Genomic DNA, 23415 nt, shown 5'->3' with positions numbered 1-23415 from the left:
TATTATCAAACCTCAAGAAAGAAAGGGTTGATATAGCTCTCCTACAGGAGATACATTTATTGGATAAAGAACACTTGAAATTACGGCTGGGTGGATTTGATCAGGCCTTCTTTTCTTTCTCCAGCTCAAAAAGTAGGGGAGTTGTCCTCCTTATTCAGAAGAATCTCCCTTTCAAAATCCTAAATCAGATAAAAGACGAATCTGGAAGATATATTCTGATTAAAGCCCTTAAAATGAAGAGGAATATGGGATCTTAAATCTATATTGTCTCCAAATTGATGACTCTTGGTGCTCGTCATACAATTATAGGGGGAGACTTTAATTGTATTATGGATCCGGAAATAGATAGGATTCCCAAGAGTGCTGCAGGAGTATCCCCCAGATCCAGACAATTGGTGGATTTGAACAAAGAATTAGGACGAGTAGATGTGTGGAGATGCCTTCACCCACAGGACAGAGATTTTTCTTTTTACTCCGATCCACATAAATGTCACACCGGAATTGATATGGTTTTTGCCCCCTTGACTTTTAAAAATTCCATATCATCCTGTAAAATCGGTAGTATAGCAATTTCTGATCACGCTGCTGTATATATGGAAATCAAGGTGAGGAACAATGGGACATCCCCTCGGTATTGGCGTATGGATTCCTTCCTGATGAAAGATAGTAAATTTGTAAAGTACTTCTTTCAAGAATGTAAAACTTTTTTAGAAATTCATTCAGATACGGCTAGCAACCCATGTGGGAGACCATCAAAGCTTACGCGTGAGGTTTGATCATTTCATACTCAGCGACCCAGAAAAAATTAAAGGGAGAACAACAGCATCTGCTTGACGTTTGCTCAAAAGCAGCTGAAACAGCACACACTGACAGACCTTCTATTATCAAATTACAAAGGATTACGGCCCTTAGGACAGCTCTAAACACCACGCTTACCCAAACGGCTAAGAGGGAAATATTATTTGCAAAACAAAGGTTCTAGGAATTGGGCGATAAACCTGATAGATACAGAGCATTTCTTGTAAAGAAAAAAAAGGCTCCTCAAACTATCACGTCTATCAAGGAAAGTGCGGGTACTCTGACTCATGATCACAAAAGGATTAACACAATCTTTAGAAAATTTTATTCTGTTTTATATAAATCACAGGATTGCGAAGATAGAGCTAGGAGGATGCAGTCATTATTTTTAAAAACCTGACCTTTCCGGACCTAACTCCGGAACAGGTATCGGTCCTGAATGTTCCCTTAACAAGCCAAGAAATACTTGACACAATCAGGCAGCTTCAGAGCGGTAAGGTCCCTGGCCCAGATGGCTTTCAAGCTGAATTCTCTCAAGAATTTACAGGAATATTGGCTGGTCCACTTATGGACATGTATAACTACTCATACAGTCAGGGCTGTCTCCCGCCTTCGCTGAAAGAGGCAAATATCTCCCTTATTCTCAAAAAAGGAAAGGACCCAGAAGATTGCGCGTCATACAGACCAATATCCTTGCTAAATGTAGATTTTAAAATCCTTTCTAAAACGTTAGCATTGAGGCTAGAGAGGGTATTGCCGTATATCATAAAGGAAGATTAGACGGGGTTTATTATGGGCTGTAGATCATCCAATAATGTTAGAAGGGTTTTGAATATGATTCAAGCCTGTCATCAGGGAAAGATACCAGGAGTAGTAGTCTCATTAGACGCGGAAAAGGCATTCGACAGGGTTGAATGGTCATATCTGTTTTACACATTGGAAAGGTTTGGCGTTGGAAAGGTGTTTGCCAAATGGGTCTCAACATTGTATAGTGATCCCAAAGCAGTTGTGATTACCAATGGATTAGGCTCGGAAAGCTTCAGTGTGGGTAGGGGCTGCCGTCAGGGATGTCCTCTCTCACCATTGCTATTTACGCTAATAATCGAGCCACTAGCAGAAGCCATACGGGCTGACCCTAATATAACGGCCCCGAGGATTGGTACAGGTATACATAAAATTACCCTTTATGCAGATGATGTTCTCCTATTCCTCAGTATTTCCCTGATGTCCGTGCCTCGCTTAATCCAAGTTATTAATATATTTAGCGCATCCTCAGGCTATAAAATTAATTTTTCAAAATCAGAGGCTTTGCCAATGGGTGGCCTCGCTAGTGTTTCCACCTATCGGACGGATCCCACTTTCCCTTTCGATGGTCCCTGGAGGGTTTTTTATATTTAGGCATTTTTATTACCCCAGTATTTAGCCAGCTATACAAGGCTAACTTTGTGCATTTACTGGAAAGGATAAGGCAGGACCTCCAGCGATGGGGAGACCTTCCAATTTCCTGGCTGGGTAGAATAGCACTAATTAAAATGAATGTCCTGCCCCGTCTCCTATACCCTCTTAGAATGCTTCAAGTGATGCTGCCAAGGCTGGCACTATGTAAATTGTATGGCTGGTTGGGTTCCTTTATCTGGAATCATAGACGGCCTCTCATTAAGCTTCTCAAGTAAAATGCCCACTTATTAACGTCTTATTTTCAGACAAGAAGAAAATCATCACTGATCACTGTAAAAACCCTATAATACGAAATACAATTAAAGCTTGGAATATAATGCAGCAAAATGAGGGCAATTCACATAAAACATCCCCCTATACTCCGATAGTGGGGGCATGGGGATTTGAACCGGGGCTTACAGATGTCACTTTCAAACTCTGGAGATCCTGGGGTATCTCCTGTTCAGGGGATCTGTTTAAGGAAGGGGTCCTGATGTCTTTTGAACAGCTGCATCTGAAATTTGGATTACCTAATGGTGATCTCTTTCGATACTTCCAAATTCGAGATTACATACAGAAGAAGACTACACTATTAGATAGTCTTTATAAATCAGACAGAGAACGTAGAGTGCTATGGCCAATGGGGGTATTTTTGGTCAGCACTATTTATCATTTATTACATGATGAAGTATTGGAAGATATGGACAATCTGCTTAAAACATGGGATCAGGATTTGGGGCTGGAAATCTCCATAGAAATATGGAATGACATTTGGGAAAATGCCAGAAAAACCTTCATCTGCAACAGAACCCAGGCCATTCAGTTGCAGATACTTCACAGGGCCCGTATAGCACCGGACCGATTGGCAAAATGTAAGGCAGGAGCATCTCCAATGTGTCCCAATATGTAAAACACAGGTGGGCACTCTTGTACACTGCTTATGGACTTGTCATAAGATCCATAAATATTGGACTAAAGTAGCAAATGCCCTGACAGAAATCTTGGGAACTGAAATTAGACTGGATCCAGTATCTCTCCTTTTGGGCTTTTCAATCTTACCTTCCCTGGATGTACACGGGAAGAGATTATTTTCCATTCTCTCTTTCTGTGCAAAGAAAAATATTTTGGGTGAACTGGGTGGCTGAGGGCCCTCCTGGACTTTCGAATTGGCTCAGAATAATCATGGAATATATTCCCCTTGACTTCCTTACAAACATGGTGCACCAAAAAACCGAATTATTCTATAAAATATGGCAGCCCTTCTTGAAATACACAGATACAGATATTTCGGCCATTCTAACAAGGGCTTTTATCGAGTTGAGACAACGACTCTGGCTGCTCCGGGCCCCTTGGGAGAGGAATCCCACACGAGTACGGGTTTTGTTACGATCTGATGTTAACACATTCCGAGCATGTACTTTACGACTCAATTTCTGTGTTATCCGTCGTTTATTCTTTTCTTGAGTAATGTAAGAGATTTAATCATACACGCTGGTTAGTTGTAGGTTAGATTAGTAGTTAGTTGAGTTTTGTCTTTTTTTCTTTTCAGTATCTCTTCTTTTGTTTGATAGAGTTTGGCTATTATTTATTTAAGATTTAATTGTATATCAATGTTTATACCTGGATTTTTTATTTGTAAACTTGGAAAAGCATGTTATGTTTTCAATAAAGATATCTATTAAAAAATCATTTCAGTGACATCACACCGTAAATGTTTGCTATAAATTCTGTGTCTTACAATCTTACAAATAAACCTATTGGACTATAACCTGGTGTTGTGTGATTTTTAAATCACAACAGGGAGAGAGAGAGACTAAATATTTAAATTTCAAAGTAGCACCAGAATAATACAGCTCCATAGTGAGTATTTTAACACGAGCAGCGAGTTCTGGAACGCCGGGAGCAGCGAGTTCTGGAACGCCGGGAGCAGCGAGTCCTGGAACGCCAGGAGCAGCGAGTTCTGGAACGCAGGGAGCAGCGAGTCCTGGAACGCCGGGAGCAGCTGAGGTCTGGGGCTTGGAGCGGGGGTCAGGGACAAACTGGGAGTTCTCTTCTTGCTGCTCGAATTGGATGTGAGACAATCTGTTTTACTGAATGTGCCTTTGTCAAGGGGTGTGGTTATGGGATGTTCCTATATTGGAACAGATAATTATAATAGTTACTCCATCTATTATTTGGCTCTGGATTTGGATCGAGTTACACCTGAGCCAGTTCTTTTCTTTATCTTTCCTCCTGTTGTCTTTTTAACGATAGTGTACAAATAAAGTGTGTTTTGCTTCATATCTGGTTTTCCCAATCCAATTGCACCTGGAACACAACATCTCACACTGACCTTTCAAATACAAAATAGTTCAGGTCTAGATTATCTTCTTATTGTATGTTGAGGGTGTTCAGTCAGGTCCATAATACATGTTGTAATTGTAAGAGAGTGCAGGAGCACAATCTGGTGAGCAGCTCACGGTGAGAGCTCCCCAGTTGGTGAGGGAGACATGCCCCAGGTGGCTGGCACTGGGAGGATGGTCAGACACCATGTACCTGCTCAGGCCTAGGCAGGAGAGGAGCCTGTGGTGTTGACAATCAGGGATTTCATCCACATGCACAGGGAGGGCCAGGGACAGCAGGCTGGGCTGTGGGACACAATGGCCCTCATTGGCCAGAAGCTGCAGCAGGGCAGACATGTGACTGTCCGGCTGGGCCCGTCTCTCCCTAAGGGTCTGCTGGAGGGGTGTACACTTAATCAGAAGAAAAAGACATGACCAGTTTCGTATTCTAAGCTTTTATTTGAGATGGGATGTGGACATTTGTTGCCTGTCCCTAATTGCCCTTAGCTGAATTGTTTCATTTTGGAGAACAATTAAGAATCAGAGTCAATCACCTTGGTCTGGAGCCCCGTGTCAGCCAGACTGGCCAAGAATGGGAGATTTCCTTCCCTAAAGTATATTATGAACCAAGTGGGTTTTCACAATAATGGCCACGTAGCCACCATGAGGGAAGTTTTTAATTCTCAATGTTATTGATCACTTGCTGCAATGAACTTTGAACTGATATTCCCGGAATATTAGCCTCGTGCTCCTGATTATGGATAGGAACATGACCATGCTTCCCGCTAAAGTCTACTGATCAGCAATTCCACAGAAGGGAAGACTGGCTGGATTTCATAATCACAAAACCCAAGATTTTTACAAAACAGATGGAACCTATTTGGTTTTGCCTTTGAAGGAATTGCTTTGTTTTGTCTACCCTGCCTGCTATGTTCGCTGGAACTGAAAATTCCTCATAACATGATTTATCCTGTTCCATTTGAAACCCAGGATTGAATCTGCTTCCATCAAGTCCTGAGGCAGTAGATTCCCAGATTTAAACAACTCTCTGCAGCTGAAAACAATTTCCTTTTTTCTCCTCAGCTTTTAAAATCCTTCTCGTAGTCCTTGAAAGTAATGTCCATTATGTATCAGTTAAGGTCAATCGTATGTTTCAGAAAGGGCAGTGCTGCCAATGCTGACCCCAGGGCAATATCACGGTGTTCTCGCCTTCCAATCTGAACCATGACCATTCACCCATTCCCATTATAATCTGTCCCTTAACCAATGCCTTATCCACACTCCCACTGCACCTTTTTCATCAACGTTTTTCAGTTTCTTAATGTGTGTGAATTAAAAGCCCATCGACAACCAAATGGATTAACCCAATAGCTACTCCTCATCTTCTCTATTACTTCACGAACAGAATTTCATAAAATGAGTCAGAAGCGATTTTCCTTTCATGTATGTTTGCTACTTGTCAAATATTATCTCATGGTTTTTCTAAGCCCCACATTAAATTGTCCCAAGATATAAAATTTAAGAGCTCCCTGCATATATTTTATTGACATTAGACTGGCTGTTCTGTAATTAAAGGGTTTAGCCATCTCTACGTTCATAAACCTCCCCTGCTTGTCTGGTAACCCCCCTTCCCAAGAAGGATTGAATGTTTCAGACTGACCTTTATGCAATTTCTCCAAATTCCCTCTTCGCCTGTCTGGGTGTAATGTAGGAGCAGAGAGCTTCTTCAAGGAAGGCATCCTTGTAAGAGGATTCGGAGTAGGTTGAAATCTTCGAGGAGAAAGTGAGGTCTGCAGATGCTGGAGATCAAAGTTGAAACTTTATTGCTGGAACAGCACAGCAGGTCAGGCAGCATCCAGGGAACAGGAGATTCGACGTTTCGGGCACAGGCCCTTCTTCAGGAATGAGCAGAGAGTGTTCAGCAGGAGAAGATAAAAGGTAGGGAGGAGGGACTTGGAGGATGGGCGTTGGAAATGTGATAGGTGGAAAGAGGTCAAGGTGAGGGTGATAGGTCGGAGTAGGATGGAGGCGGAGAGGTCAAGAAGACGACTGCAGGTCAGGAAGGCGGTGCCGGGCTGGAGGGATTCGGCTGCGACAAGGTGGGGGGAGGGGGGTGAAGAAACTGGTGAAGTCCAAGTTCATCCCCTGTGGTTGGAGGGTTCCCAGTCGGAAGATAAGACGCTCCTCCTCCGACCGTCGGGTTGTTGTGGTTTGGCGGTAGATGAGTCCAATGACCTGCATATCCTCGGTGGAGTGGGAGGGGGAGTTGAAATGCTGTGCTACAGGGTGGTTGGGTTGGTTCGTCCGGGTGGCCCAGAGGTGCTCTCTGAATCGCTCCGCAAGTAGGCGGCCTGTCTCCCCAATATAGAGGAGGCCACACCGGCTGCAGCGGATGCAGTAGATGATGTGGGTGGAGGTGCAGGTGAATCTGTGGCAGATATGGAAGTTTCCTTTGGGGCCTTGGAGAGAAGTGAGGGGGGAGGTGTGGGCGCAAGTGTTGCACCTCCTGCGGTTGCAAGGGAAGGTGCCGGGAGTGGTGGTTGGGTCGGTGGGGGGTGTGGATCTGACAAGGGAGTCGCGGAGGGAGTGGTCTCTACGGAAAGCTGATAGGGGAGGGGAGGGAAATATATCCTTGGTGCTGGGGTCTGTTTGGAGGTGGCGGAAGTGACGGCGGATGATGCGCTGTACATGGAGATTGGGGGGTGATAGGTGAGGACCAGTGGGGTTCTGTCCTGGTGGCGGTTGGAGGGGCGGGGCTCAAGGGCGGAGGAGCGGGAAGTGGAGGAGATGCGGTGGAGGGCACCGTCGACCACGTCGGGGGGGAAATTGCGGTCCTTGAAGAAGGAGGCCATCTGTGTTGTACGTATTTTGAACTGGTCCTCCTGGGAGCAGATGTGGCAGAGACGAAGGAATTGGGACAATGGGATGGCGTTTTTACAGGGGGCAGGGTGGGAGGAGGTGTAGTCCAGGTAGCTGTGGGAGTCGGTTGGTTTGTAGTAGGTGTCCGTGTTGATTCGGTCGCCTGAGATAGAAACAGAAAGGTCGAGGAAGGGGAGGGAGGAGTCCGAGACTGTCCAGGTGAATTTGAGGTCGGGGTGGAAGGTGTTAGTGTAGTGGATGAACTGTTCAACCTCCTCGTGGGAGCACGAGGTAGCGCCGATACAGTCATCAATGTAGCGAAGGAAAAGATGGGGAGTGGGGCCAGTGTAGTTGCGGAAGATGGATTGTTCCACATACCCTACGAAGAGGCAGGCATAGCTGGGGCCCATGCGGGTGCCCATGGCTACTCCTTTTGTTTGGAGAAAGTGGGAGGATTGGAAAGAAAAGTTGTTCAGGGTGAGGACCAGTTCGGTCAGTCGAAGGAGGGTGTCGGTGGAAGGGTACTGGGTGGTACGGCGGGAAAGGAAGAAGCGGAGTGCTTTGAGTCCTTCGTGATGGGGGATGGAGGTGTACAGGGACTGGATGTCCATGGTGAAGATGAGGCATTGGGGACCGGGGAAGCGGAAATCCTGGAGGAGGTGGAGGGCGTGGGTGGTGTCACGAACGTAGGTGGGCAGTTCTTGGACTAATGGGGACAGGACCGTGTCGAGGTATGCCGAGATGAGTTCGGTTGGGCAGGAGCAGGCTGAGACGATGGGTCGGCCAGGGCAGTCAGGTTTGTGGATTTTGGGCAGGAGGTAGAAACGGGCAGTGCGGGGTTGTGGGACTATGAGGTTGGAGGTGATGGATGGGAGGTCCCCTGAGGTGATGAGGTTATGGATGGTCTGGGAGATGATGGTTTGGTGGTGGGGGGTGGGGTCATGGTCAAGGGGACGGTAGGAGGAGGTATCTGCGAGCTGGCGTTTGGCCTCAGCGGTGTAAAGGTCGGTGCGCCAAACTACTACCGCGCCTCCCTTGTCTGCTGGTTTGATGGTGAGGTTGGGGTTGGAACGGAGGGAGTGGAGGGCTGCGCGTTCCGAGGGCGAGAGGTTGGAGTAGGTGAGAGGGGTGGGGGAGTTCAGGTAGCGGTTAATATCGCGGCGGCAGTTTGCTATGAAGAGGTCGAGGGCAGGTAGGAGGCCAGCACGGGGTGTCCAGGTGGACGGGGTGTGTTGGAGGTGGGAGAAGGGGTCGTCAGAGGGTGGGCGGGAGTCTTGGTTAAAGAAGTAGGCACGGAGGCGAAGGCGGCGGAAGAATTGTTCGATGTCACGCCGCGTGTTGAATTCATTAATCCGGGAGCGTAGGGGAATGAAGGTGAGGCCTCTGCTGAGGACTGATCTTTCATCCTCAGAGAGGGGCAAGTCTGGAGGGATGGTGAACACACGGCAGGGCTGGGAGCTAGGACCTGGTGTGGGGCTGGAGCTGGATGTGGGGGCGGGGTTAGGCCTGGGGGCGGGGACAGAGGTCGGCGTGGGGGCGGAGTTGGACATGGTGATGGACACCGGCGGGGGGGCGGGGTTAGGCGCGGTGACGGAACGCGGCGGGGGGCGGGGTTAGGCGTGGTGACGGATCGTAGCGGGGGGGCGGGGTTAGGCGCGGTGACGGAACGCGGCAGGGGGCGGGGCTAGGCGCGGTGACGGAACGCAGCGGGGGGGCGGGGTTAGGCGCGGTGACGGATCGCGGCGGGGGGGCGGGGTTAGGCGCGGTGACGGAACGCGGCGTGGGGGCGGGGTTAGGCGCGGTGACGGATCGCGGCGGGGGGGCGGGGTTAGGCGCGGTGACGGAACGCGGCGTGGGGGCGGGGTTAGGCGCGGTGACGGATCGCGGCGGGGGGGCGGGGTTAGGCGCGGTGACGGAACGCGGCGGGGGCGGGGTTAGGCGCGGTGACGGAACGCGGCGTGGGGGCGGGGTTAGGCGCGGTGACGGATCGCGGCGGGGGGGCGGGGTTAGGCGCGGTGACGGATCGCGGCGGGGGGGCGGGGTTAGGCGCGGTGACGGAACGCGGCGGGGGGGCGGGGTTAGGCGCGGTGACGGAACGCGGCGGGGGGGCGGGGTTAGGCGCGGTGACGGAACGCGGCGGGGGGGCGGGGTCAGGCGCGGTGACGGAACGCGGCGGGGGGGCGGAGACACATGCGGCGATGTCCGAATGCAGGTCGCTGACGTCACTGGGGGCGGAAGTAGCTGCGGCGACCACGCAGACAGAGTTCTTCCCCGTAGCCGCGGAGGTCGCCAATCTGTTGGCGATTGTCTTCATGACGATGGCAGAGCGGGTTGTCTGTGCGGCGATCCCGGAGGCGGTTGTTTGGGCCGCAATCATGAAGGTTGCGAGGTCGGTGGGGGCGGAAGTGACGTCATCGGCGGCGGCGTCTGCGGCTATTGCCGCGGGCGCTGTAGCGGCCGCGTGTGTAATGGCGCCGGACTGGTTTTGGAGGCCGATGGAAGTTTCTGGAACGGTTGAGGAATCCGGAGTTTGGGGGTAAGTGCATGAAAGTTCTTGGTACTTACTGCCTTTAATTTCCGATATGGCTAGAAAGAACTGTTTGTTCAGTCTATGGATTCTTCTGTAAATGAAGAACAGTAGAGGTCCTTTACAGGTCTGTGAGAGAGTTGTCCTGAGCTGGGGTAGGTCGAGCTGCAGGGAGTGTAGGTACCGGCGCATGGCTGCAAGCGTGGAGTGGAGGATCCGGAGGGAGGTCCGTTGCTGGAGGCTGCGGATTTGTTGCAGGTACTGGTAGTCCTGGTTGGGTCCAAATTGTGTTGGTCGGAAGGTGATCTGGAGTCCATGGGGGATCAGTCGGTTCCGTAGGCAGGTGCTGAGAAAGGAGATATGGCTGTGGTAACGAGTCTGCTTCAGAATGTGGCTGAAGAGCTTCTGTGCAGAGGAGATGACCTGGGGTGTGCAGTGAGAGAGGGACTCACTGAGATCTTTATAGAGAGAGGCAGAGAGCTTCTTCAAGGAAGGCATCCTTGTAAGAGGATTCGCAGTAGGTTGAAATCTTCGAGGAGAAAGTGAGGTCTGCAGATGCTGGAGATCAAAGTTGAAACTTTATTGCTGGAACAGCACAGCAGGTCAGGCAGCATCCAGGGAACAGGAGATTCGACGTTTCGGGCACAGGCCCTTCTTCAGGAATGAGCAGAGAGTGTTCAGCAGGAGAAGATAAAAGGTAGGGAGAACTGTTTTAGTTTATGATGGGACATAAAGTGCTGGATTGAAAGAGGTTAATTGGATTTGGTTGTTCAGTGATTCTGACTGATGTCAGTCTCCATGGATCCTAATTGTGTCACTGGAGGGTTTCTGACTTTTATTAATAAGAGGTTCCTTTTAATGCATTACCCCACAGGATCAGCAGGAACATCACCTTCCAGCAGCAACAGGCCTCTGGACAGAGGGAAAGGAGAGATTGGAATCTGAGAATAGATTGGAATTTACAACAATGGACAAAGGATTAGATTCCGCTCTCTACATGCTTTCTCTCGATCGAATCCCATTAGAATGGCGGGTCAGATACACACTTCAGGTTATTCAAGTCGGTTACTAGCCCATCCTGGCTATGCTTGGTGTCCCTGGTAAGTCTCTCTAACTAGTTATTGACTTGATGACCCATATTTAACTCTATTATTGTTCCTGTCGTTGACATTTTGTGAAGCCTGTAACCAGTTGCTTCATTTCCAATGACAAATCCCATGCCCTGTGCCTTGATACAAACCCCTTCCCTGACCAAAGGCTAAGGTTGAAGCAGAATGGTCCCAACCTTGGGTTCTCGTGTACACAAAGCTGATTTCAACCCCCTTCACCTCTCCATCCCAATCCCCTGATAACCACATCCATTATGTCACCCATCTCCATCTTTTCCTGAGTCTGTCTGCTCAATAAATACACACCAAACACTTCCTCAAGTCTGTGAAAAGACAGAGGTGATAAAGTGAGACTTTGTTCCATTGAATATGACACTGAGGGAAACAAGGAAATAGAGACTTTGAACATGTACTTTGGATCGGTCTTACAGTTGGGATACAGCAAGTAATTCAAGAACAGTTGAAAATAAGCGGGAAAAGGGAGGGAGAAAGTTTAAACCAGCATGGTCATGAGACAAATGTATGAAGCAAACAACAGAATTAAATGCTGTCAAGTGCCACTTACCTGCCAACACATTTTAATATCTTCTAAAAGTGGTTGCAGACCTTGTTGTTCTTCTGTTATCCAATGTCTCATGTTATTTATGTTGGGAATTGGTTTAGCTCAGTTGCTGGATTGTTGGTTTACAGAGCAGTGTGGGTTCAGTTCCCATCACCACTTTGTGGTTACCATGAAGGACTCTCCTTGTGAATCTCTTCCCTTGCCCGATTTCTGTGGCCCTCAGGTACAATCACCACCAGTCACTTCTCTCTGTAATGAGAGAGCAGCTCCTGTGGTCTGGTAAGACAATAGCAACATAAACATTTTTTTATGTTACACCTTATCTGTATTGCTCATCAACATTAGGTGAGAGTTTTGTAAACTATCTGAAGATTCAAATAATTTAAGAGTCAGCCATGGATCAGCCGAACTGCAAATGTAAATGGACTCAGGAATTTACTGCAGATGGAAATTGTATGAGCGTTTCAAAAGGTAAACCCTCTGGATCTTGGGTCATTCAAACATTGTGTCTGTCCCATCAAAACCCTCGATCTTCCATATGTCAGAGAAATTGTGTTCCATTCCAAGATTGACACATTGACAGTTTTTTAGATTCATTGACATATTTGCTGGTCTCTAACCCGTCTGTGCTCTTCAATTGCCCTGTTAAGCTTACTCTCACTCTGGTGGCTGGTCTTGGTTTTATTCTGCCACACTCTTTATTCAGCCGCCTCTCTCTACTCTACTCTCATTGCTGTTCAGGCCAGCTCTGTCGCTGCTCTTTACCCCCGTTCATCTCTTCACTGCAGGTGGAATGAAAATGTCAGCTTAGCGGTGACTTTTATCCAATATTCTATAACATCATGTTTCATTCCATCCCTAATTATAATTTGCATTTTATACTTGCTTTCTTTGAATGTTAATCTGTCTCAAGCAGATAATCCTGTGGCAGGTACAATCATTTCAATACATCAGGCACAGTAAGATACATGGAAAAGACAGTAAATCATGAGTCAAATCAATTCCTTTGATTCAACCTGATGAATAATCCTCGTTTAATTCCCTCTCTTACAGTTAACATAGTGACGATTGTGATTTTGTCTCAGGGTAAGTGTGGTCTCTCAGAATGGGTTACTTATTACCTGGTGGCCATGGCAGCAGCTGATCTCGTGGTTATCATCCTTGATCTGATATTGAGGCACATTCCAATTGTTTATGAAGAGCAGTTTGTTTTCCTGGAGTCCATCCCAGTGTGTAATATCCACGCCATCCTGCTTTATGCAGCCACTGACTGTTCCGTCTGGTTCACCGTCACTTTCACCTTTGATCGGTTTGTGGCCATTAGTTGCCAGAAGCTGAAAAGCAAATATTGCCACAAGAAAACTGCAGCCGTGGTTCTGGGAACAGTGACTGTGCTGAGTGGATTAAAGAATATTTTCTGGTACTTTATGTTAATGGGTCGATATTCACTGAGGAATGACCCTTGGTTTTGTGATGTAACACTCATGACTCTGTTTTCTCGAATCTGGGTAACAATAGAGTTTCTCCATCATATTCTCACCCCAGCTGTCCCATTTGTCCTGATTTTGCTGCTAAATGTTTTCACCGTGAGACACATTTTACTGAGCAGCAGAGCTCGCAGGAGACTCCGGACTCCCAGCAGTGGCCAGGGATCCAGAGACACAGAGATGGAGAATCGAAGGAAGTCCATTATTTTACTGTTTGTTATCTCAGCAAATTTCATCCTATTATGGGCAACATTAATGCTGTTTTCTATCTGTAGGCGAATGTGGTTACTGGGCTATCGCTCTGTATATATACAGATGGTTTTGTACAGGAATGTGGCTTCATGCTGCAGCTCCTGAGTTGCTGCACAAACACTTGTATTTATGCTGTTACTCAAACCAAGTTCAGGGAACAGCTGAAAAATGCACTGAAATATCCCTTCACATCAATTGTTAAATCTACTGGATGATCAGAATAACCCATTGTTGAGAGTTTCCAGCGTTCTCTCATTATATTCCATCTTTCCAAGAGGGACCAGGCTGTTGCTGTGATAAGGTATGGGTGGTCTATTTGCCCTCCCTGGGGATAATGTTATGGACCAGAACAGATCCCCTCAAAGTATTTTGAGAAGGTAGCCTCGACCCAAATGTTTTCTTCTTAAATGTAGATGTAGTGTTGTGTTCCAGAGGCAATTCGATTGGTCAAACTGCTCAACGTTAGCAAAATACAATTTATTCAAACGCGACAGATAAAATACAAATAAAAAGAGGAACATAGAATAACTTAACTCTGTTGGAAAACTTAACAGAATAATAAATCCAGTAGCAACCCATAAACACACCCTTTTGTAAAAAGGCAAATTCGGAAAACAGATTTTCTCACATGCAACCCAACGGCAGAGAGAAAGAAAAAAAATGAAGCATAACTCAGAGAGAGTAGTATGAGGAGACATTTCCTGCTGCTTCCAAGCCTCTTTTGACTCCAATAGCAACTACTGACAGTGACCTAAAATTCTGTGACAGCTTGCGCACACCTATTCAGGCTGCTTCTATTGTTGCAACTTTAAAAAAACAAGACCTCACAAAAGTTGTTTATCTTCCCATAGACTGCTCCGTACCTGTTCCCCAATCTCTCATTAAAAGAAACGAGGACAAAACACACCTCTGAAAATCACAGCCTTGTCACAGTAATGCAATCAACGTGGGGCCTGTTCCTGATGGTGATGAGATGGAAGGACATAGGAGTCATTTAGGAGTAGGAAATCAGAGAAACTATCTGCAAACAGAATAGCCTGAGGACCCTCTGATTGTTCATTAAACAGTAGCATCATTAATCTCCACCCAGCATTGCTCCCTTCCCCAGAGGCTAAACTTGTTTCCTCACTGAACAGCTTCTCTTTTACCTCATTTAACTGCCGCCAACTGAAGGGGAATGCAACGTGTCCCCACAATGACCCCAGCTTTTTTTTTTATTGGTTATGTTGAGCTTTTCTTGATCTAATCCTGCAAGGCCCCCTCCGTCAACTCGATTTTTTTGTCAGTACATTGATGACTAGATCAGTACACTTCATGGCCACATGATGTATTGGATCATTTTGGTCACCATTTCCAGGTTTGATCCTTCTCCCCTTCACCAGGTCCATTTCCAAATCCTCCCTTCTCCTCTTCAACTTCTCTTTCAATTTCTGGGGATGAGCAGCCAATGAATACTCGTTATGAGCTCAGCCACACATCCTCAGACTGCCCTTTCTGTAAGGATTCCATTCCATTCTGAGTTTATTGGTGTACCTCATCTCTGTTGGGAGAGCATAGCCTTCCACATTTGAAGGTCCTTTTACTTTTCTCTTGTATGAGGATTCTCTCACACTCCCCCAACCCCATGTTTGATAAGACCCCTGTGTAAGAACCCTTCCCCTCCCTCTTTGTTGGTTTCCTCCCTCCCTCCCTCCTCCACACTCAATGCATTATCTCCTGCCCCAACTCTAACGTGACGCCATCACAAAACATCTTGGCCCTGCATTTCCCTTGCAGCCTTCCCAAGGGTCTATTCCCTCTGGAGTGGCCTCAGTCATCCTGCTTACAGCACCTTGCTGTGCGACTGGAGTAGGCATAACATTCACCTCATCCCTCGTCCAAGTGTAAGACCCTAAACACTCCTTTCCACTGGGAAAAAAAACAAAGGATTTTCCTTCTTTTACCTTTTTCAAAATCAAGAGACTTAATTTGCTCCTGAAAATGCTGTGTCCTCTACAGAGGGAGAGGGGCCTGTTCACCAGAGGGACAGGGGATCGAGAGTGGGGTTCGTACCCGTGGTGATGGAGGATTGGGAGTGGGGCCTGTTCAGCAGACGGGTGGGGAATGGGATGATAGACGATTGGTTGTGGGCCAAGTTCCCATGGTGTCCGGACAATGGGAAGACCGTAATGTCCACACTCACTTTCAATAACATTGACCCATTGGAGCAGGGAGAGGGCATGAGGGGTATGTGCAACAAGCACACACCAGACAGAGATGGCCATTCCCCAGAGGAGAGATTAAGAGAAGGAGGAGTAGGAAAAGCTTTTGGGATTGGGACTGGGATTACTCCCATCCAGAGATGCATGGTTCAGCAGTTTGCCTCAGGCCCTGTGTGTAACACGTGGGGATCTCTCTCCAGCTGAATTCATCTCAGATTGACTGGACACCTCTGTTCTTTATTTGGAATATTTAGCTCTCAGTCTGTGTCAGGGGCATTAGTATCATTTTAAAATGATCAGATTCCACTCACAGGGTCCACACCGGGACTAGGAAATGAACAGGACCCAGTGTCACAAATCAATTCCACACATAGCTCCCACTTTCTAATAAAGCCAGTCAGCTCCATTTCTTCAACCCCTCTCTCTTTATCTAATGGTCAGGGTTGGAACGTCACCTGGGTGTAAGGATCCTGATGTCTGAACCGAACTGGGAGGGGGAGACTGAGCCCAAACCTCCTGGCAGTGAGACTGGGATATACGTGTGAGGGAGTGAGGGAGGGAATGAGGGAGGGAGTGACAACAGGTTTTATTGAGTAAACTGATTTCCAGAAGTGACAGCAGGGGAGGATTTTATACTTTCTGGAGTCCAGACTCCACTTCCATACAGATGTCACTATAACAAAGCTCCATCTCCACACACTCAGAAGATAAACTGGGATTAAAGGTCCAATTCCGTTCCCTTTACACCTCCCCCAGGTTCTTCAATGCTAATGCTTTTTACCATGACCATACAGCCATTAGCACTGAACTGGTTTATTCTGATCCCCACACAGCTCATCAGTCTATTTTGCTCAAGGGTCAAATCTCCCACGGTGTGCTTTGGGAAAGTGTAGGATATAGACGATCTCTTGTCGATTCCCAGAGCAATGATGTAATGGTGGATGAGAATGGCGGCTGGTTGTTGTGCTGTGACACTCAGGAAGAGGAGCCTGCAGCAGTGAAAACCACTCAAGAAAGAATGGATTTCCAGGAGGAGAGTCCAGGCTGTAAACAGACCCAGCTTTTAGAAAGGAAGGCAAAGTAGTGACATTCTCATGGTCCTTTCTCTCAGCTTTGCTCTTTGACCTGGAGATGAATGTAATCAGATGGAGAGGGGAATGTAGGGTGTTCCACAGAGAAGGGTGGAGACAAGGAAATACAGATTGCACCATTATTCTAGGGTTGGGATTTGTTCTGTTATGTCTCATGGACTGTGTGTCTGTATACAATACAGAGACATGCTCATGGAATCATCATGGTGTATGGCCTGAGGGTGGAAAGGTCACCGACTCCATCAGACCGCCAGGAACAATTGGAGCATGACATGTGGCTAGGAGAATGCTGCTTTCTGCTGTGACCCAGTCGTTAATGTTAGCCCATTCACCTGCAGGTGTACCTGCAAATACAAGGTTTTCTATATAATAGTCAGCTGCAATAAATGTCATTTGGAATCAATACAATGATGCTCACAACCAGTTTCTTATGTAACCATGGAAACATCAGCATTGTCACATCGGGTAAAACACTCTCCTAGATCAAACTCTCACGAGGAATTTCTTTCCCTGAAGGTGTTTCTGTTGTTAAGGCTTGAGGTGACTGAGGTGCAGAGAGGGACAGTGTGGGGAGTCCGTGAAAGTGTCAGACTGTGCCATCATGGACAATAAAATAACTACAGGAACAGGGTCAACAGGAACTTCCTGCAGATCCACTCCCACAGCCACCATCATTCTGTAGGTGATTCCTTCATGAAGGAGGGAACAAAATATCCTGGTTTTCTCTCTCTCCAGACTTCCCTCTTCAAGAGTTAGGTCACTCAGTAACTGTAGCAGAAAGTTTCCTGCAGCTAATCATTTCCAGACCTTGGAGTTCTGAATATTGCTGCAATGCAGAGGCTGTTTTGTTCATTAATGCCTCTCACTATGATGTCAATTAGGGATGAACACTGGATGTTTGAGTGTAAGAGTTTTGTAAATCTTCTGCAAGATTCTCAGTTTCCACCTGAAAAGCTTGACTGCCTTATGTGCCTGTTAATAGTTGGTCTTTATATTCTGTCGTCTCACTGAGGGAGTCACACTGTGCCATTCCTTGCTGAGATTGAATGGGTCAAGCTGGTTTTAACATTTCCACGTTAACATTTACCGAGGGACACTCTCTGTACGCAGGAGCTCTATAGTCTGTTCTTATCGACTTTGACTGAACAAACATTCCAGTTTATCCCTGGCTGACTGATGGGTTGGTTTTATAACTTCCTGCTACCATCTACATATCTCAGCGATTTCAGCACAGGGGATATTAACTTGTTCTAAGTTCAGCTTAAAGATCTCTTTATCCCTGGGTAGCTTTTTATTAGCTACTTGGTGGTAATGGACTTTAGGAGAAAGTGAGGACTGCAGATGCTGGAGATCAGAGCTGAAAATGTGTTGCTGGAAAAGCGCAGGTCAGGCAGCATCCAAGGAGCAGGAGAATTGATGTTTGGGCATGAGCCCTTTTTCAGGAATGAGGAAAGTGTCCAGCAGGCTAAGATAAAAGGTAGGGAGGAGAGACTTGGGGGAGGGGTGTTGGAATAGGTGGAGGGAGGTTAAGGTGAGGGTGAGAAGGTGAGGGTGATCATGGACTTTCCCAAGGATTGAAGTTTCTCTGAATGTGCTAAGCGCAGGTTGATCCTCTCTATACACATTTGCAAAGATGTGCTTGAATACACAGGCTGCCTATTCTGTCTGTGAAGGTGAGACAGTGTCTTGCCCAGAATTAGTCTCATTTGGAACAAAGACCTCTCACTCCGACTCCAGTAAATAAATGACTTCAATGAATGATTTCCTTTTCGAAAATTATATTCTGAAAGAGTGAACCTGGTCCAGAATCCCTTACATCTGGTCACTGCCATCTTTAATGGGCCTTCTTTTCCTGCTGATTTCACCTTCTGTTACCCACACTCTCTCAAAGCTGGGTCGGAGTGTCTGAAGGGGAAGGTGATCATTTGCAGACTGAGCCAATGGCTGCATCTTCTATGTCTGCCAAGCAAAGGCTGTCTAAAGTTGTACAGAGAGATCTGCTTAATGAGGAATCATAGTCATCAAGAACAGTGTACAGTGTCACTCTAAATTTACTTGTGGACAAGGCCAGCAATGGAAGTGACCTTTTGGGGGTTATCCATGGGATCATAGAGAGATGGGGTTCAGATCAGGAGGGTAACAGGTGACAGATCTCACCTGCCTCCCGAAAGAAACAGCACCCACCCCCTTCCTCCAGACCTCCCCCATGCAGCTGAATTGGAGACTTTGCCCGCGACTGCAGGGCACCCCATATACCATCATGGTCATGAGGAAGTTGGCAGCACCCCACTGTACCCAGGGCTCCCCCCTGGAAGGAGCTGTGTGGGTGACAGTCACAGCGACTCCCCCACCCCCCGTGTAGTGATTGGGACCAGGTGGATCTGGTGGACTATGAGCTCCTTGATGAGGGATGTTAATCTGGGCCAAATCAGGAAGCCCTGGCTGACCAGTATTACCAGGGGATTGAGAATCTCCTCAGTACAGGAACCTGACTCTGAGCTGGCTGGTCACAGCCAGTGTACTCTGCCCAAGTAAATCAAGGGGGATATGGTGACAGGGTCTGGGGGCTCAGGGCCCAGATCGGGATGGATTTGGATCAGTTCAAACAGACTTGGGGATTACTGTCCCAGACCTTAAAATAAACCTTCGGTGGAAAGATACGGTTAGTTTTGGTTACTTGTGGTTGGTCAAATCAAAAGCTGGAGGAAATGGCTTTTAACATTGCAAAAAACGTTCTGGGTTTGAACAAACTTCCCAAATTTGCCGAGGAAGTTTAGAAAGAGAAACTTTCAGAATTAGCAGACAGGCTAAAATTTTCAAATTACCAAAATTCAACAATAAAGACATAGAAGCCTTTTTGAATTATTTTGAATAACCGGTGAGACAGATGACTGGGCCAGAGACTGTGGGGGTAATGGTCGTTCCCCCCAGTGGTAGTTGGTAGGTGGGGCGAGTGAGGTGTTTGCAGCGCTGTCAGATGGGGGTGTGAAGAGATTGTGAAGATGGTAAACAGGCTCTCGAGTGGCTACAAATGGATTTCAGAAACATATAGGCAGCAGGTCGGCAACAAAGGAACCAGGTCAGACATGTATCTGGTTTGAAAGAATTAAACATAACAACGTCCATAGATAGGGGAGGGCATTAAAGATAGAAGAGATATACAGGGATTGGAGAGAAATTATTCTGCAACTTAATGTGTTCATTTGATCTTGCTGTCGAAGACTGGGCCCAGGATGTAGAAAGAACGTGATATTTTTTCTGGGCAACTGACACTGGGGCAGGTGAAACGCAACAAGTAATCCTTCGGACTGCTTGCAGACCCACAGCATTTTCAGTCACAGGGAGTTTAAATATTCCTAGAGGCACCAGATACCAGAACCTTCCGAGAATTGACAGAGTTGCTTAAGGAATATTACGACGACAAACCATTTCTACTCCTCAGACGCCATCGGTTTTCTTCGGCTGTTAGAGGACCAGGGAATCCGTAGAGATCTTTGACGGGGTTGAGGCGACTGGCAGAGGCAGGTGGTTTTGGGTTAACACTGAAGGAGATGCTGAGAGACCGTTCTGAGGAATGGGAGACATGGGGATGGAGCCAGCTTTCCCATTGCTCATCACCAGATACTGACTGAACCCCATCAGGGTCATCCAGGGGTTTCCAAGATGGAGATACAAACAAGGAATTATGTCCGGTGGCCGGGATTGGATGCTAACACAGCTGCATTGGTGGGCAGTGCCCAGAGTACCAAGGATAAAAATTACCACCAGCTGAGCTCCCATCATTGTGGGAATGGCTCGGTTACACATCGACTATGCAGGTCCTTCCATGGGCACAACAGGCATTGACAATGACCAGGAACTAAGTGGTTGGATGTGCATAAAGTTTATTCAGCAAACTCAGGGATGGAGAAGCTGTGAGCATCATTCACAATACACAGAGTCTGGGAAGTATCAGTCATAGAGAGTGGAACATCATTGACTTCAAAAGATACTCAAATTCTGTGGGAAAATGGCATTTGCCACATAAGGTACTCCATGCCAACCATCGTCCAATGGTCTGGTGGAAAGAGTGTTCCAAATGTTGAAGGCAGGCTTAAAGCAGCAGCCTACAGTGTCACTCGATACCAAACAATCCTGGTTCCTGATCGAATCCTCACACTTCCTCCAGACCAAAGGGGTGGCCATGGGCGCACGTGTGGGCCCCAGCTATGCCTGTCTCTTTGTTGGCTCCATAGAGCAGTTGATCATCTGTAATTACACCAGCACCACTCCCCACCTCTTCCTCCGCTACATTGATGACTGCATCGGCGCCACCTCGTGCTCCCGCGAGGAGGTTGAGCAATTCATGAACTTCACCAACACATTCCACCCTGACCTTAAATTTACCTGGACCATCTCTGACACCTCCCTCCCCTTCCTGGACCTCTCCATCTCCATTAATGACGATTGACTTGACACTGACATTTTTTACAAACCCAGACTCCCACAGCTACCTGGATTACACCTCTTCCAACCCTACCTCTTGCAAAAATGCCATCCCGTATTCCCAATTCCTCCGCCTCCGCTGTATCTGCTCCCAGGAGGACTAGTTCCACCACAGAACACACCAGATGGCCTCCTTCTTTAGAGACCGCAATTTCCCTTCCCACGTGGTTAAAGATGCCCTCCAACGCATCTCGTCCACATCCCGCACCTCCGCCCCCCCTGACCCCACCCTCCAACCGTAACAAGGACAGAACGCCCCTGGTGCTCACCTTCCACCTGACCAACCTTCGCATAAACCAAATCATCCACTGACATTTCCGCCACCTCCAAAAAGACCCCACCACCAGGGATATATTTCCCTCCCCACCCCTTTCCGCCTTCCGCAAAGACCGTTCCCTCCGTGACTACCTGGTCAGGTCCACGGCCCCCCTACGACCCACCCTCCCATCCTGGCACTTTCCCCTGCCACTGCAGGCACTGTAAAACCTGTGCCCACACCTCCTCCTCACCTCTATCCAAGGCCCTAAAGGAGCCTTCCACATCCAAAGTTTTACCTGCACATCCACTAATATCATTTATTGTATCCGTTGCTCTCGATGCGGTCTCCTCTACGTTGGGGAGACTGGGCGCCTCCTAGCAGAGCGCTTTAGGGAACATCTCTGGGACACACGCACCAATCAACCAAACCGCCCCGTGGCCCAACATTTCAACTCCCACCCCACTCTGCCGAGGACATGGCGGTATTGGGCCTCCTTCACCGCCGCTCCCTCACCACCAGATGCCTGGAGGAAGAACGCCTCATCTTCCACCTCGGAACACTTCAACCCCAGGGCATCAATGTGGACTTCAACAGCTTCCTCATTTCCCCTTCCCCCACCTCATCCTAGTTCTAAACTTCCAGCTCAGCACTGTCCCCATGACTTGTCCGGACTTGTCCTACCTATCTCCTTTTCCACCTATCCACTCCACCCTCTCCTCCCTGACCTATCACCTTCATCCCATCCCCAACTCACCCATTGTACTATGCTACTTTCTCCCCACCCCCACCCTCTAGCTTATCTCTCCACGCTTCAGGCTCTCTGCCTTTATTCCTGATGAAGGGCTTTTTCCCAAAACGTCAATTTCGCTGCTCCTTGGATGCTGCCTGAACTGCTGTGCTCTTCCAGCACCACTAATCCAGAATCTGGTTTCCAGCATCTGCAGTCAGTTTTTACCTCTATTCTGGGCCCAGCCCACATGCAACAACAGGATAGTTCCAGCAGAGTTGGTGATGGGGAGAAGACACTGCACCAGGTTAAACCTGATATTTCCCAAACTGGGGGAGGGCTGTTGGGGTGAAACAGCAGCAGGATCACCAATGCCAGCCACATACCTCCTCGAAGTGAGGGAGACCATTTCATTGAGGGGATGACGTTTGGTGCCAGAACCATGGCAACACCTCTGTATGGGTACGAGGTGAGGTTGACGTGAGGTCAGGTCCCGTGACTTACAAAGTTTGGGGAAAGTGAGGCAGTCCTGAACCAACACGTGGATCACCTGAAAACTGTTCCCTCACAAACAGGGCAGGAGCAAAACATACTAGGCCCCTGTCAACAACCAGATAGCCTGTCAGAAACCATGGGCTCTCCCCTCTGGCTGGTGTCGAGGAAACCTCAGGGTCCAAGATGGATGCAGCCTCGATACCATTACCGCTGGAAGAGGAGGAAATTCTCGAGATGCTCCGGATACAAGGAGAGGAACTACAGTCCGGTACAGGCCGTGTCAGAGTCCGCATCAGAGGGACTGGAGCTGGGGTGGAAACGTCACAGGAAAAGCTACAAGAGGAGCTGACCCACACCCCCGGGCCAGTGGGGATTTATGTGCGACAAGATCCTTGATTGGGGTTTCAAGCCCAGGCCAAACAGGAAGCCCTGGTTAACACCTTCAACACATTGTCTAGCTATCACCATTGTAAACAGCTAACCAGAGAATGCAGCTTTAAAAAAAAAGGGTTTGTGATTTACACATGAAAGAAGTGAAACTATCACTGTATTCTAACAGATGAAAGGCTTAACAGACAATCAATTCTTCAATGTATAATTTCAGTTACATCACACTGCAAATTTTTGCTATAAATTCTGTGTTACGATGGAGCCCTCCACTATCACCTGATGAAGGAGCGTCGCTCCGAAAGCGAGTGTGCTTCCAATTAAACCTGTTGTATTATAACGTGGTGTTGAGATTTTTAACTCTGGTTAACAAAGATAACCAGGAGATCACCTGCGCACACACATGGGTGCTGGGGAA

At 47.6% G+C, this 23415-nt stretch overlaps 1 pseudogene across 1 annotated transcript; it reads left to right on the top strand.

The window, feature by feature from the left end:
• The first annotated feature begins 9766 nt into the window (after window positions 1-9766).
• LOC148141832 (putative G protein-coupled receptor 139) lies at window positions 9767-14054 on the top strand (annotated as a pseudogene). The gene is made up of 3 exons (XR_015752456.1): window positions 9767-9951; window positions 10817-11042; window positions 12667-14054. The product of XR_015752456.1 is annotated as a putative G protein-coupled receptor 139 (transcript).
• The last annotated feature ends 9361 nt before the right edge of the window (window positions 14055-23415 follow it).

This window comes from Chiloscyllium plagiosum, unplaced genomic scaffold, assembly GCF_037043375.1.
Source record: "Chiloscyllium plagiosum isolate Xiang-an unplaced genomic scaffold, Cpla_swu_hap1 HiC_scaffold_32, whole genome shotgun sequence".
In the NCBI taxonomy this organism is placed as follows: Eukaryota; Metazoa; Chordata; class Chondrichthyes; order Orectolobiformes; family Hemiscylliidae; genus Chiloscyllium; species Chiloscyllium plagiosum.
Note: the sequence above shows the minus strand (reverse complement) of the source record. Positions and strands in the feature narration are given on the sequence as shown.